At 41.6% G+C, this 11,959-nt stretch overlaps 1 protein-coding gene across 3 annotated transcripts in view; it reads left to right on the top strand.

Annotated features, from left to right (window-relative positions):
- Nucleotides 1–490: 490 nt before the first annotated feature.
- SACS (sacsin molecular chaperone) overlaps nucleotides 491–11,959 on the top strand; it is a 102,530-nt gene continuing 91,061 nt past the window's right edge. For 2 of the 3 annotated variants that reach the window (XM_035302338.3, XM_035302335.3), the window contains exon 1: nucleotides 491–578. The gene's annotated coding sequence lies outside the window, so the exon portion shown is untranslated. Of the gene's footprint in view, nucleotides 804–11,959 lie in introns of all 3 variants that reach the window. The other variant, XM_035302336.3, reaches the window with a different exon arrangement.

Genomic DNA, 11,959 nt, shown 5'->3' with positions numbered 1-11,959 from the left:
CAGTTTACATTTTGAGTGAATGCTTTTTTTTTTTTAACTATTGGAACCTCATATCCAACTCCAATAACATACAAAAAGCGGTTTCTGAGCTACAACATGGAATGCAAATGCACTCTGTTGTATTTTATCTGTGGGTGCGTGGCTGAGGTTTTGTTATTTTTGGTAATGACAAGATTTCCCATCTGGGCATTGCCCGGTCTTCATTTCCCATGAGGTACTTAAGACCCATGTGTGATTTGTCTAAGGTCACATAGCTGGTGTGTTTAATAGAGCCAGTCTTCTGTTAGCCATACCTACTGCTAAAAGTTAGCCTTTGCCGGTGAAGACAAAAAAAATCTGTGGTTGGCTGTCACCCCCACACTGAACAGCAATGCTGCATTTGTAGCATTATTGACACCTAAGGTTGATGACGGTCCTGGCGCTTTAAGAAGAAAAAAAAAGACCGCTGGATAGGGGGAGCAACTGACTGCGGCAGGAGCCGCCTGGACTCAGTGCGGCTGCGGGACAGTCACGCTGGGACCTGCAGATGGCACTGGAGGAAAACAAAGGCAGGGAGACCCTGATGCCCACAGCCCCTGGTAAGTCCGAGGTTCCAGCTGGGTGACCTGCGAGAAGGGCACCTACAGGACCAGCCTGCGCGGACGAGCGGGCTCCGAGGTGTGGTTGGCCATCCGGTCCCCTGCGCCTGGGAAACCAGGGCTCGGCCACTGCAGCTGCTGGGGTGAGGAAAAGGGACACTCTCCTTAACATACCCGCCTCCAGAGAGGACGGAGATAGACACGCCTTCAGCGCGCCGTGCAGCCGTGAGTAATGAGCTCTTTTGAAAATGTACAGTTTGGGTTGGCTGCCTGTGAATTTGTGGGTGAGGAGCGCTGCAGGGTAACTAGAGAGATCTGCCTCGGGGAGGATGCTGGACTAGCCGCTTTGTCATTTTAATTTCCACCCGGGTCGCCCTGCATGGCCACAATGGAGCCACTGCAGTAACACAGTGTGGGGTCCAGAGTCTAGCTGAACAATAAGATGGGATTCTGAAAGTAGCTTACAGTTACAGAATCGCTCTCACTTTAAAGAGCATGCCTTCAAACAATGCCATATGTAATGGTTATCTTGTATAATATTTGAAAATCCTGCTTTTAGTTAAAAACATTTCACATATTTAATTTTATTCTAATAAGTGATCATTAGATTATCTGAAAGAGTTTTCCAGCTCTAGCAACAGAACCTCTCTCTTGCTGTCTTTTTTTCTTCCTTATAATAAGGAAGAAAACTGGAGAGGAAGAAAACAGAGAAGAGGACTGGATTTGTTTCTATTATAACATATCAATTATTTTGGCTTTAATTTTATTCTACATCTGAAGATGGATAAAGCCTGTTCTGCTTAAGAAGAAGGCAGAAGCCAGGCTGATTCCACGTGCTTCCTAAGCACAAGCTGCCCCGAAGTTGTTTTGAAGGGGAACTCTTCATCTTCCACCAGTGCAGATAAAAGTAATTGATTCAGCGGGTCATGGACTAAAAAAAAGTAATACCAACTGACATTTAATTCCGCTGTATTTGACACATGACAAGTATTTTTTTTTAAGCTGCCCATTGATAATCAGATGCATTCTATGTTAATGCAGGCTCATGATGTCCCAACAGTTTTACTTATGACCGTCCAGATTGCTTTCCCTAATCTTGCCTGGAAGTCTCACTTTGGGCTGTGACAACCACCCCCAGTTTCCTTTCCTCAACCACCCCCAGTTTCCTTTCCTCTCTCCTCCTTAGCTGTCCCCTTCATCCTTTCTTCACCTACCTGGGCTGTTTGAATGGACAATTTTTTCTTTCTTTTCTCCTTGGGTCTTAAAGATTCCTTCAGTCTCTCTTTCAAACAAAGCAAACCAGATTCTCCACATTTCTATATTTTCCTTATATCTTACTTGGTATATAAGAACGTTTCCCATGATTGTTTTCTATTCTTCACATAGTAGGAAGAAAAGTCCAATTACAGCCCTTGAAGACTAAGGTTTGTTTACATCCAAAGCATCTCATGAACTGTTGCTTTAAACTGGATTTGTCCCCAGAAGCCCTGGGTTCAAATCTCAGCTCCACCACATCCTCACTCTGCAGCCCCTCACAATCCCCGTTACTTCTGCGAGCCTCAGTTCCTTCCTGTGTCAGAGATGATGCAATTATTCACTTAGTGGTCACAGGGCTGAAACCAGGTGATATATGTGAAGGCCCCTAGCAGGTTCTTCAAATGGTGTCACTATTTAGTAAGAGTTTTGTTGTTTTCTCACTCAATCCACCATCTACCTAACCACCCATCCATGGTGAAGCATGCGAGAGTGGTTCATGCACCATTTCCCTAAAGGAATAAATTTTTAAGTGCACTTCTGGCTGCGTGCATCTGATCAGTACAAAATCTATATTCGGTTCTTGCTATGCACAAAACACTGTTCTAAGACCTCTTGTGTATAAAAAGAATGGTGATGTTTCCATGTTGCCATAAGACTATTCTTTGGAAGAGGGAAAGCCAATTCCCTTTGTACAACTCTTCCTAAATCCTTGGCGACAGCAGCAATGATGATACTGACTGCTTCCACCATGGGCCTACATGAGTATCACTAAATGTGATTGATGTGGAGGATGCCAAATTGGAAGTCAGAACAATTTCCACTGCTATTCTGATCTTGGACAGCCTGGGTGGCAATTTGCTCTTTGCATTGCCAATCCTGTTACTATTTTAATTTCTACTTTATGTGCCATTCTCCTGCCATCTTGTCTTTCCTTGAACTCTACACTTAGGACACTGTATCAGATTTTAACGTCTAGGATAAGGCTGTTGCACCCCTACCTAAAGGGGAACATAGTAAAGTTGGGAAAAGCACTGGATTGAAGACCAAAGGGTGTGGCTCTAGCCCTGCTTTGGCTTCTCTTGTGCTAATGAGAAAGCCTTTTAATGTCATCTCTACGGTAAGAGACATCAAATAATCTTTAAATTTCTTTCAAGTTCTGGCTGAGTGATTCAGATGGCTCTCTTTAGGGTACCCTCAGTTTATAATAATTATTTGATCAAATAAAATGCTTTTGTCTCATTGATTCTTACAATAGCCTTATGAAGCAGGCAGCTCCATTTTGCCGATTACAAAATGTAAGTTTGAGAGTAGAACCCCAAGTATTTATTAGTAAAGGAAAAGTTGAAGAGATGGTAAGACTCAATTCTCTTAGTTAGCATCAGTGAGTTAGTTCTCAGACTGAACTCTTGAGTTCTGTTCCTACCATGGTATCCCCATCAAGGCACTTCAAGTTGATGATGATATGAAACCCAATGTGCCACACTGATTCTGGCTTTTGTCAGGAGAGATCTGTCCACTTATAATAACCTTACATCAAAACAAACATTTGTTTTAAATATTCTGCTCAAGTTAAACCATGAATCTGTCATCTAGGGCAGAAAATGAGGGCTTCACAGTCTACATAGCCTTTTAATTTAATATGTTCTGAAATGACATTTAAAAATAAATCAAAGCCACCGTAATATAATTATGGGTGTTCATTTAAATTTTATAAACCTCTTTACTTCATTAAAGTAGTAGGTGCTAGAAACGAGTATTTGAATTTTATATGTAAATAGAATTTGTGCACATTTTTATATACCAATAGTTTAGCCTTCTTTCTTTGTTTTTAATGCAGTAATACATTTACCTATTTTAAAAATTCTAATAGGGTTACAAGATAAAATACACAAAATATTGCATAAGACAGAAACATACTAAAAATAATTCATGGTATATCTGAAACTCAAACTTAAGGTGTATATGTTTATAATTTCTATTTGCTAAATCTGGCAATATGATATAAACAGAGCTTTAATTGATAAATGATAGCTACTTAAAGCTTAAAGATATTAGTTTGTTAGGTCTTTAAGCTTCAAACATAAGTTACAACCAATCTTTATGAGTTTTCTGTCAATTACACCAAATATCCCTTTAGTTTTTTTTTTTTTGACATGGAGTCTCTCTCTGTTGCCAGGCCGGAGTGCAGTGGCGTGATGTCGGCTCACCGCAACCTCTGCCTCCCGGGTTCAAGTGATTCCCCTGCCTCAGCCTCCCAAGCAGCTGGGACTATGGGTGTGCACCACCACGCCCAGCTAATTTTTGTATTTTTAGTAGACACAGGATGTCGGCCAGGATGGTCTCCATCTCCCAATCTCATGATTCACCCGCCTCAGCCTCCCAAAGTGCTGGGATTACAGGTGTGAGCCACCACACCCAGCCTCCCTTTAGTTTAATTAATTAATTTATTTTGAGATGTTGTCTGTCACCCAGGCTAGAGTGCAGTGGTGCGATCTTGGCTCACTGCAACCTCCACCTCTCAGGTTCCAGTGATTCTCCTGCCTCAGCTTCCTGAGTAGATGGAATTACAAGGGCCTGCTAACAGGCCCAGCTAATTTCTGTATTTTTAGTAAACATGGAGTTTCACCATGTTGTCTAGGCTGGTCTTGAACCCTGATCTCCAGTGAGCTGCCTGCCTCAGCCTCCCAACATGCCAGGATTAGAGGCGTGAGCCCAGCCAATACTGTTTATTAAATGTTTATGCTAACTGACAATTCAGAGACAATCCTGATAATGAAGAACTGATCTATGTTCAATTTACCATCATATTCCTGAGAGTCCCTGCTAAGAATTAAAAAAAAAATACCCAAGATTTTAAATGTATTTGGAGTAAGATAGACGGGGTTTTGGAACCCGACTCCACATCATACAAGTTCTCACAGTTAACTTCTTGCAGCCTCAGCTTCCTCCTTAAATGGGACTCAAGTTAAAAATCCCCACCTCAAAGATTGAATAACAGTTTAGTGAGCCTCTGCCATGGCTGTACATGGTCACCCCTCCTAAAAGTTAGTTTTTAAGAAATAATCGAATATTATTTTTCCCTTCAAAAAGTCAGGTATTATTAGATAGTATCAATTAAGATATTATCAAGTATTCTGAAATGACACTTAAAAGTCAAATATATTTTAGTCATATAATCTATTTTTAATATTTCATTTAACAACTTTATTGAGATATTCACATACCATACAATTCACTATATCTGATGTTATTTTTATGTAAAATTTTATCTTTGAGGATAAACTGAGCTTTTGAAGGCAAACCTAAGACTCTGGGTGCTTCTATTTCAGTGCCAGTCCCCAGCCTCCCACAATTAGCTCTGCCAGTTGACAAGCTAGAATATGGGGCTAAACTACACACAAAATATGTGTAGTTTTATTATCTGCAAATTGGATAAAGTGACTAAATTTTTCACTCTTTATTGAATACTTTCTGTATCCATAAACCTAAGTAGGGGAGTCAAAGGTGAATAAGATATTCTTGAGGAACTTTCAGCAAAGTAGACAAGAAACATCTGTATGACATAGAGGGATTTGAACACTGGGGTAATAATTTATATGTTTTTCTTATTAAATCTGAAATACGCTATCTTTTCTATTTGACATTTTACATCAAAATCTTTAATTAAGCACACACAAAAGAGCAGTAGCACTCACCTTTGCTTCACCTGTGGGGCTCTAGAAACTATTTTATGTACATATTCAATTTCTGGATTATATTTAAGGTCGGGCAGTGGCTATGGTGACCCTGACCTTTCCAGCAGCACACTATGCCGACACGGGTCTTTCATTAATGTCATCCATAATGCTTGCTGTGCCTTAAAGGTCCATTGATTTACAGTGTGAATTCATTTGGCTTTTCCATTTTGCAAAGATTCCATTTTTAAAACAATTTAGTCTTTGCTGACTCATGTTTTCTCCTGAAGTCAGGAGGGTGAGATGATTGCTTTGCTGATAATTCTCATGGAGGCGTTCTGTGGTCCTGAAGTCTGTCTGCATTTGGCTCCTTGTTTTTTAATGTTAGGGGCTTTCAAGGGTCAGCTTTCACCATATCCCAGAGGATTGAACCACATATGAATTTGGCCGAACAGGTTAAAAACGGATGAATTTTTCATTCCCATCTTTGGATGAACATGGACCCCATTCTTAGGAGATCACAAAGGGCAATTCTGCCTCTATTCCTTTCTCGGAGAGTTTCCAGGGAAACTCAAGCTATTCTGCCAGGTGCAGCTGCAGGGGCGTGTCTGTGAGTGAAAAGGGAACAAGTCCTTTAGCGAAAGGGACTTACTAGTCCCAAAGACACCCTTAAACAGACAAGGCAGCATATCAAAGGAGATAAAGTAACACAGTGGCTCCTGATTGTATTTTAATCTCATCCCTGCAAGAGAGGCCTTTCTTGTCCAGTCCTCTGGGGACAGCTAGATGTTCCTGTGCCAGTTCCTGGGAAGCTTGCTTTATCCCCCTTCTCTCTGGTGCAATTCACTTTGTCACCTCAGGAGCTTCTTCACTTCCCACACTCTTCTCCCGCCTACCTCTGCCAAAGGGCAGCGTTTCGCTCAGGGAACAGCACGCATTACTTATATAATGGTTGTGATTTAAGTCCCAAGTCTCCTGGCTGTTTCTGTTTCAAACTGTGTAACTCAAAGAACTTTTCCCATCCAAACATCAGCTGGCATGTTAATCTTCCTACTCCTTAAATGAGATCATATGTACAGTAGTGCCAAGTCTTCCTACTGTGGGTCAAGCCTGGATGCCAAAATAGGATATTTTTGCTGGGAAGGCCAAGAGGTCACTGAGTGGCACACGTGCTTGTTAGCTGTGGGCAGCAGCTTCAGGTTTCAAGCTGGAGAGGAGTGGAGTCTCCGTCCCTAACAGCTGTTGGGCAGCATTGATTGTTTTGACCTCAGAAGCATGAGAAGAGGTCATCAATCATTGCACAGAGAATATCATGAACACATTTCACTTCACTTCATGTGTTAAAAAATACCACATCAGCAATGGTAGTAGCATCTAATATTTGCAAAAGCCGTCTGCAGTTGACTAAGTGCTGTTACAACACAGTTCATGAATAAGGCAAGCTGGCCCTGTTTAGGGTTGAGGAAAGTCAGGCACAAAGAGATTATGTGATTCTCAAGCCACAGTGAGAAGACCTAAGACCGATTTCTTCCATCAGGTGGTGCCACTCCCCAAGTGGTAGGGTAGAAGCAGCTTCCTACCTTTCAGAAAGAGAAGGAGGAAGAAATGAGGTTTGAGGGTGTGAAAGGAAAATATCTTAGGACCCCAAAATCACCAAGGAAAACTCAAGCCAGGAACTGCTTAGGGCAAACCTGCCTCCCATTTTATTCAAAGTCACTCCTCTACTCACTGAGATAGATTTGCCTCCTTTGGAAAGGCTAATCAGAAACTCAAAAGAATGTAACCATTTGTTTATCACCTATCTGTGACCTGGAAGCTCCCTTCCCACTTCCAGTCTTCTGCCTTTGCTTCAAGTCGTCCCTCCTTTCCGCACCGAATCAGTGTACTTCTTTTTTTTTTTTTTTTTTATTGAGACAGAGTCTCAATCTGTTGCCCAGGCTGGAGTGCAATGGCACAATCTTGATTCACTGCAACCTCCAATCCCCTGGGTTCAAGCGATTCTTCCATCTCAGTCTGGCCTGTGCCTCTTACATACACTAATTGATGTCTTATGTCTCCCTAAATGTATAAAACCAAGCTGTGCCCTGACCACTTTGGGCACACGTCATCAGGACTTCCTGAGGCTGTGTAAGAGATGCATCCTCTACCTTGGCAAAATAAACTTTCTAAATTAACTGAGACGTGTCTCAGATTTTCTGGGTTCACAGAAGGCCTATACTTGTGTCTAAGCACCACACTCCTACAAGGTAATCCTATCATACTGCATTTTAATTTTACTATCAATAACATTTCAACTATATAAAAATTTTGTATATACTAATATTCTTTGCCATGTTACGCAGACTCTCAGTGGCCACACTCCAGCTCGAAGGCATAAGCTGACTCCCGCAGGCAGTCAGGCGGGGTGAAGGCTCTGTGGCCCCAAGTCCAGCACCCACCTCAGATCTTCACATCCTGAGCAGAGCAGTAGGGGTGACTTACCTGGGTGCCAAGTGGGCAAAAATGGCGTCTTCCCCACCATGTGTACAGGAGGGTGAATTCCTAGATGCTGAGGGGCAGGGGCACAGAAACTGCACACCCACTCTCCCCAAGAAAAGGGCAGGCAGGGCCCACGGAGACAAGGATTTCCCCCTCCTCCTACCGCCATGGATATAAGGCCCCAATGGACACCAAGGCCTCAGCATATCAGGCCCCAAGTGACATAGGACTCAGGTGGACACTGGACATCATACCAGGTTGATGCCAGGCCCCAGCCAGGTGGACTCCAGTCCCTGCGTAAACATGAGGCACCAGGTGGACGTCAGGTCCCAGTTTGGCACATAGGCCCCAGGTGGACTCCAGGCCCCAGCTGAACATCAGGCCCCTGGTGGATGCCCATGTTAATACCAGGCCCTGGGTGGACACAAGGCCCCAGGTACATTCAGGTCCCAGGTGGAAACCTGGCTCCAGATGGACATCAGGCATCTTGGTGTATGTCAGGTCCGAGGTGGACACATAGGTCCCAGTTGAACACCAGCTCTGGATGAACATCAGGCCCCAGTGGATGTCCAGTCACCAGGTAAGTATCAGGTCCAAGGTGAACAGGAGGCCCCAGGTAGATACCTAGGCCCCTGGTGAACATCAAGCCCCAGGTGGACACCAGGTGGGTTGGTGTCCTGAGGGGACACCAAATATGACCCGAGGGGAATATTTGGCTCCAGATAGACATCCGGCCCCAGGTGAATGCCCAGTTCCCATGTAGACATCAGGCCCCAAGTGGACACCAGTCCCCAGATGGACATCAGGCCCCACATAGGCACTGGACTTGAGGTGTACACTAGGCACTAGGCTCATACCCAGGCCACTGCTGGACACAGTGGAACAATAGGTTCCAATCAGCGATATAATAAAGCACATTGCAAAGCTCCTTCACCCATATCGTCTTAATGATTAATTGGGCTGGATATTCATATGTCCATATATAGGCCTACCAACCTCAGAAATGTACTTATTTAGATTCATAAAATGTGTTTGGACTTGTTTAATGCAAAGGTTCCATTCAGTGATTTAAAACAGCATATCACAAAGTTTCTTTGCACATAGCTTGGTTTTCGTTATTAGAACTGGATGTTCATATATAGGTCTAATAGCCTCTGAAATGTCATATCTGAGATTCTACGAAACGTGTTTGGAACGTGTTTCATGGAAACAGATTCCATTCATTTATATAGAAGAGCACATCAGAAAGCTTCTCCTCACATAGCCTGTTTTTCATTATTACGGCTGAAAATCTGTATGTTTATATATAGCTGTAATAGCCTCTGAAATCTCATTTCTTTTTTTTTTTTTGAGGTGGAGTTTCACTCTTGTTGCCCAGGCTAGAGTGCAATGGCACAATCTCAGCTCACTGCAACCTCTGCCTCCCAAGTTCAAGTGGTCCTCCTGCCTCAGCCTCCTGAGGATCTGGGATTACAGGCATGTGCCACGACACCCAGCTAATTTTGTATTTTTAGTAGAGATGGGATTTCTCCTTGTTGGTCAGGCTGGTCTCAAACGCCTGACCTCAGGTGATCCACTCGCCTCAGCCTCCCAAAGTGCTGGCATTACAGGTGTGAGCTACCATACCCAGCCTGAAATCTCATTTCTTAGATTCTCCAAAATGTGTGTTTGGAAATTGTTTAATGGAAATTCCGGTTGCATTCAGTGATGCAATAAAGCGTATCAGAAAGTTTTTTCACACATAGCTTGTTTCTAGTTATTACTAGTGGATATTTATATGTTCACATATAAACCTAATAACCTCTGAACTGCCATTTTTGTAGATTCTACAAAACATGTTTGGAACTTGTTTCATAAAAACACAGGTTCCATTCAGTGATACAAAACAACACATCACAAAGCTGTTTTTAGTTATTAGGAATGGATACTCGTGTAGTCATACATAGGCATAATATCCTTTGAAATGTCATTGCTTGGGTTCTAAAAAATGAGTGCTTGAAACTTGCTTAACAAAAACACGAGTTCCATTCATTCGTATGAAATAGTTTATCACAAAGCTCAAAGCTTCTTCACACATAGCGTGCTTTTAGGTTACTAGGGCTGCATATTCATAGGTTTATATATAGGCCTAAAAGCTGAAATCTCATTAATTAGATTCCACAAAACATATGTTTGGAATTTGTTTAATGAAAACTCATGTTCCATTCAGTGATATAATAAAGTACATCACAAAGGTTCTTCCCACATAGCTTTTTTCTAGTTAGTAGGGCTGGATATTTGCAGGTTCATATATAGGCCTAATATCTCTGAAATGTCCTGACTTAGATACTCACAATATGTGCTTTTGGAACTTGTTTAACAGCAACACTGATTCCATTCAGTGATATCAAACAGCATACCCCAAAGCTTCACACATAGATTGGTTTTCGTTATTAGGGATAGATATTCATTTATTCATATATAGGCCTAATAGCCTATGGAATGTCACTCTGCAGGTTCTACAAAATGTGTGTTTGGAATTTAATAAAAACACAGGTTCTGGCCAGGTGCAGTGGCTCACGCCTGTAATCCCAGCAATCTGGGAGGCCAAGGTGGGTGGATCATGAGGTTAAGAGATCAAGACCATCCTGACCAACATGATGAAACCCCATCTCTACTAAAATACAAAAATTAGCTGGGTGTGGTGGTGCACGCCTGTAGTCCCAGTTACTTGGGAGGCTAATGCAGGAGAATTGCTTGAACCCTGGAAGCAGAGGTTGCAGTGAGCCGAGATTATGTCGCTGCACTCCAGCCTGGTGCCTGGCGACAGAGCAAGACTCTGTCTCAAAAATCAAAACAAAACAAAAACGAAAAAACACAGGTTCTGTTCAGTGATGTGAAAGAGCACATCACAAAGCTTCTTCGTCCATAGATTGTTTCTAGTTATTAGGGATGGATATTTGTATATTCATGTATAGATCTAATAGCCTCTGAAATGTCATTTCTTGGGTGCTAAAGAATGTGTTTGGAAGTTGTTTAATAAAAACACACGTTCCAGTCATTGATATAAAACAGCAAATCACAAAGCTTCTACTCACATAGCTTGTTATTTGGGCTGGATTTTCATACGTTTACATATAGGCCTAGTAGCCTCTGAAATCTCTAAATGGATTCTACAATATGTGTTTTTACAACTTGTTTGATGGAAACTCACATTTCATTCAGTGATATAACAAAGCACTTCTTCACACATAGCTTTTTTCTAGTTAATAGGTCTGGATATTCTTACGTTCATATATAGGCCTAATAATGCCTGTTATTTCATTAGTTAGGTTCTACAAAATGTGTTTCTGGTACATGTTTAGTAGAAACACAGGTTTCTTTCAGTTATATGAAACAGCACATCACAAAGTATCTTCGTACACAGACTATTTTAGTTATTAGGGATGGATATTTGAATATCCACATAAGACATAATAGCCTCTGGAATGTCATTCCTTAGGTTTTACAAAATGTGTGTTTGGAAATTGTTTAATGAGAACACAGGTTCCAGTCAGTGATAAGAAACATCACATAGCAAAGCTGCTTTGTGCACAGATTGTTTTTAGTTATTAAGGATAAATATCCACATATTCATACGTAGGCCTAAAAGCCTCTGAAATGTCATTCCTTAATTTGTACAAAACGTGTGCTTAGAACTTCTTTAATAAAAACACAGGTTACATTGAGCGATATAATAAAGCACATCACAAAGCTTCTTTCACATGGCTTCTTTTTAGTTTCACAGCTGAATTTTCATGTTTATATATAGGCTTACTAGCCTCTGTAATCTCATTTATTAGAGTCCATAAAACATGTGTTAGGAACTTGTTTAATGAAAGGTCATGTTCCATTCAATGATTTAATAAGGTACATCAAAAAACTCCTTTGCACATAGCATTTTTCTAGTTATCATGACTGGATATTTGCATGTTCACATACAGGCCTAATGAC

This window comes from Callithrix jacchus, chromosome 5 (genome assembly GCF_049354715.1).
Source record: "Callithrix jacchus isolate 240 chromosome 5, calJac240_pri, whole genome shotgun sequence".
Lineage (NCBI taxonomy): Eukaryota > Metazoa > Chordata > Mammalia > Primates > Cebidae > Callithrix > Callithrix jacchus.
The sequence above is the reverse complement of the archived record's forward strand: the minus strand, read 5'-3'. Positions and strand labels throughout refer to the sequence as shown.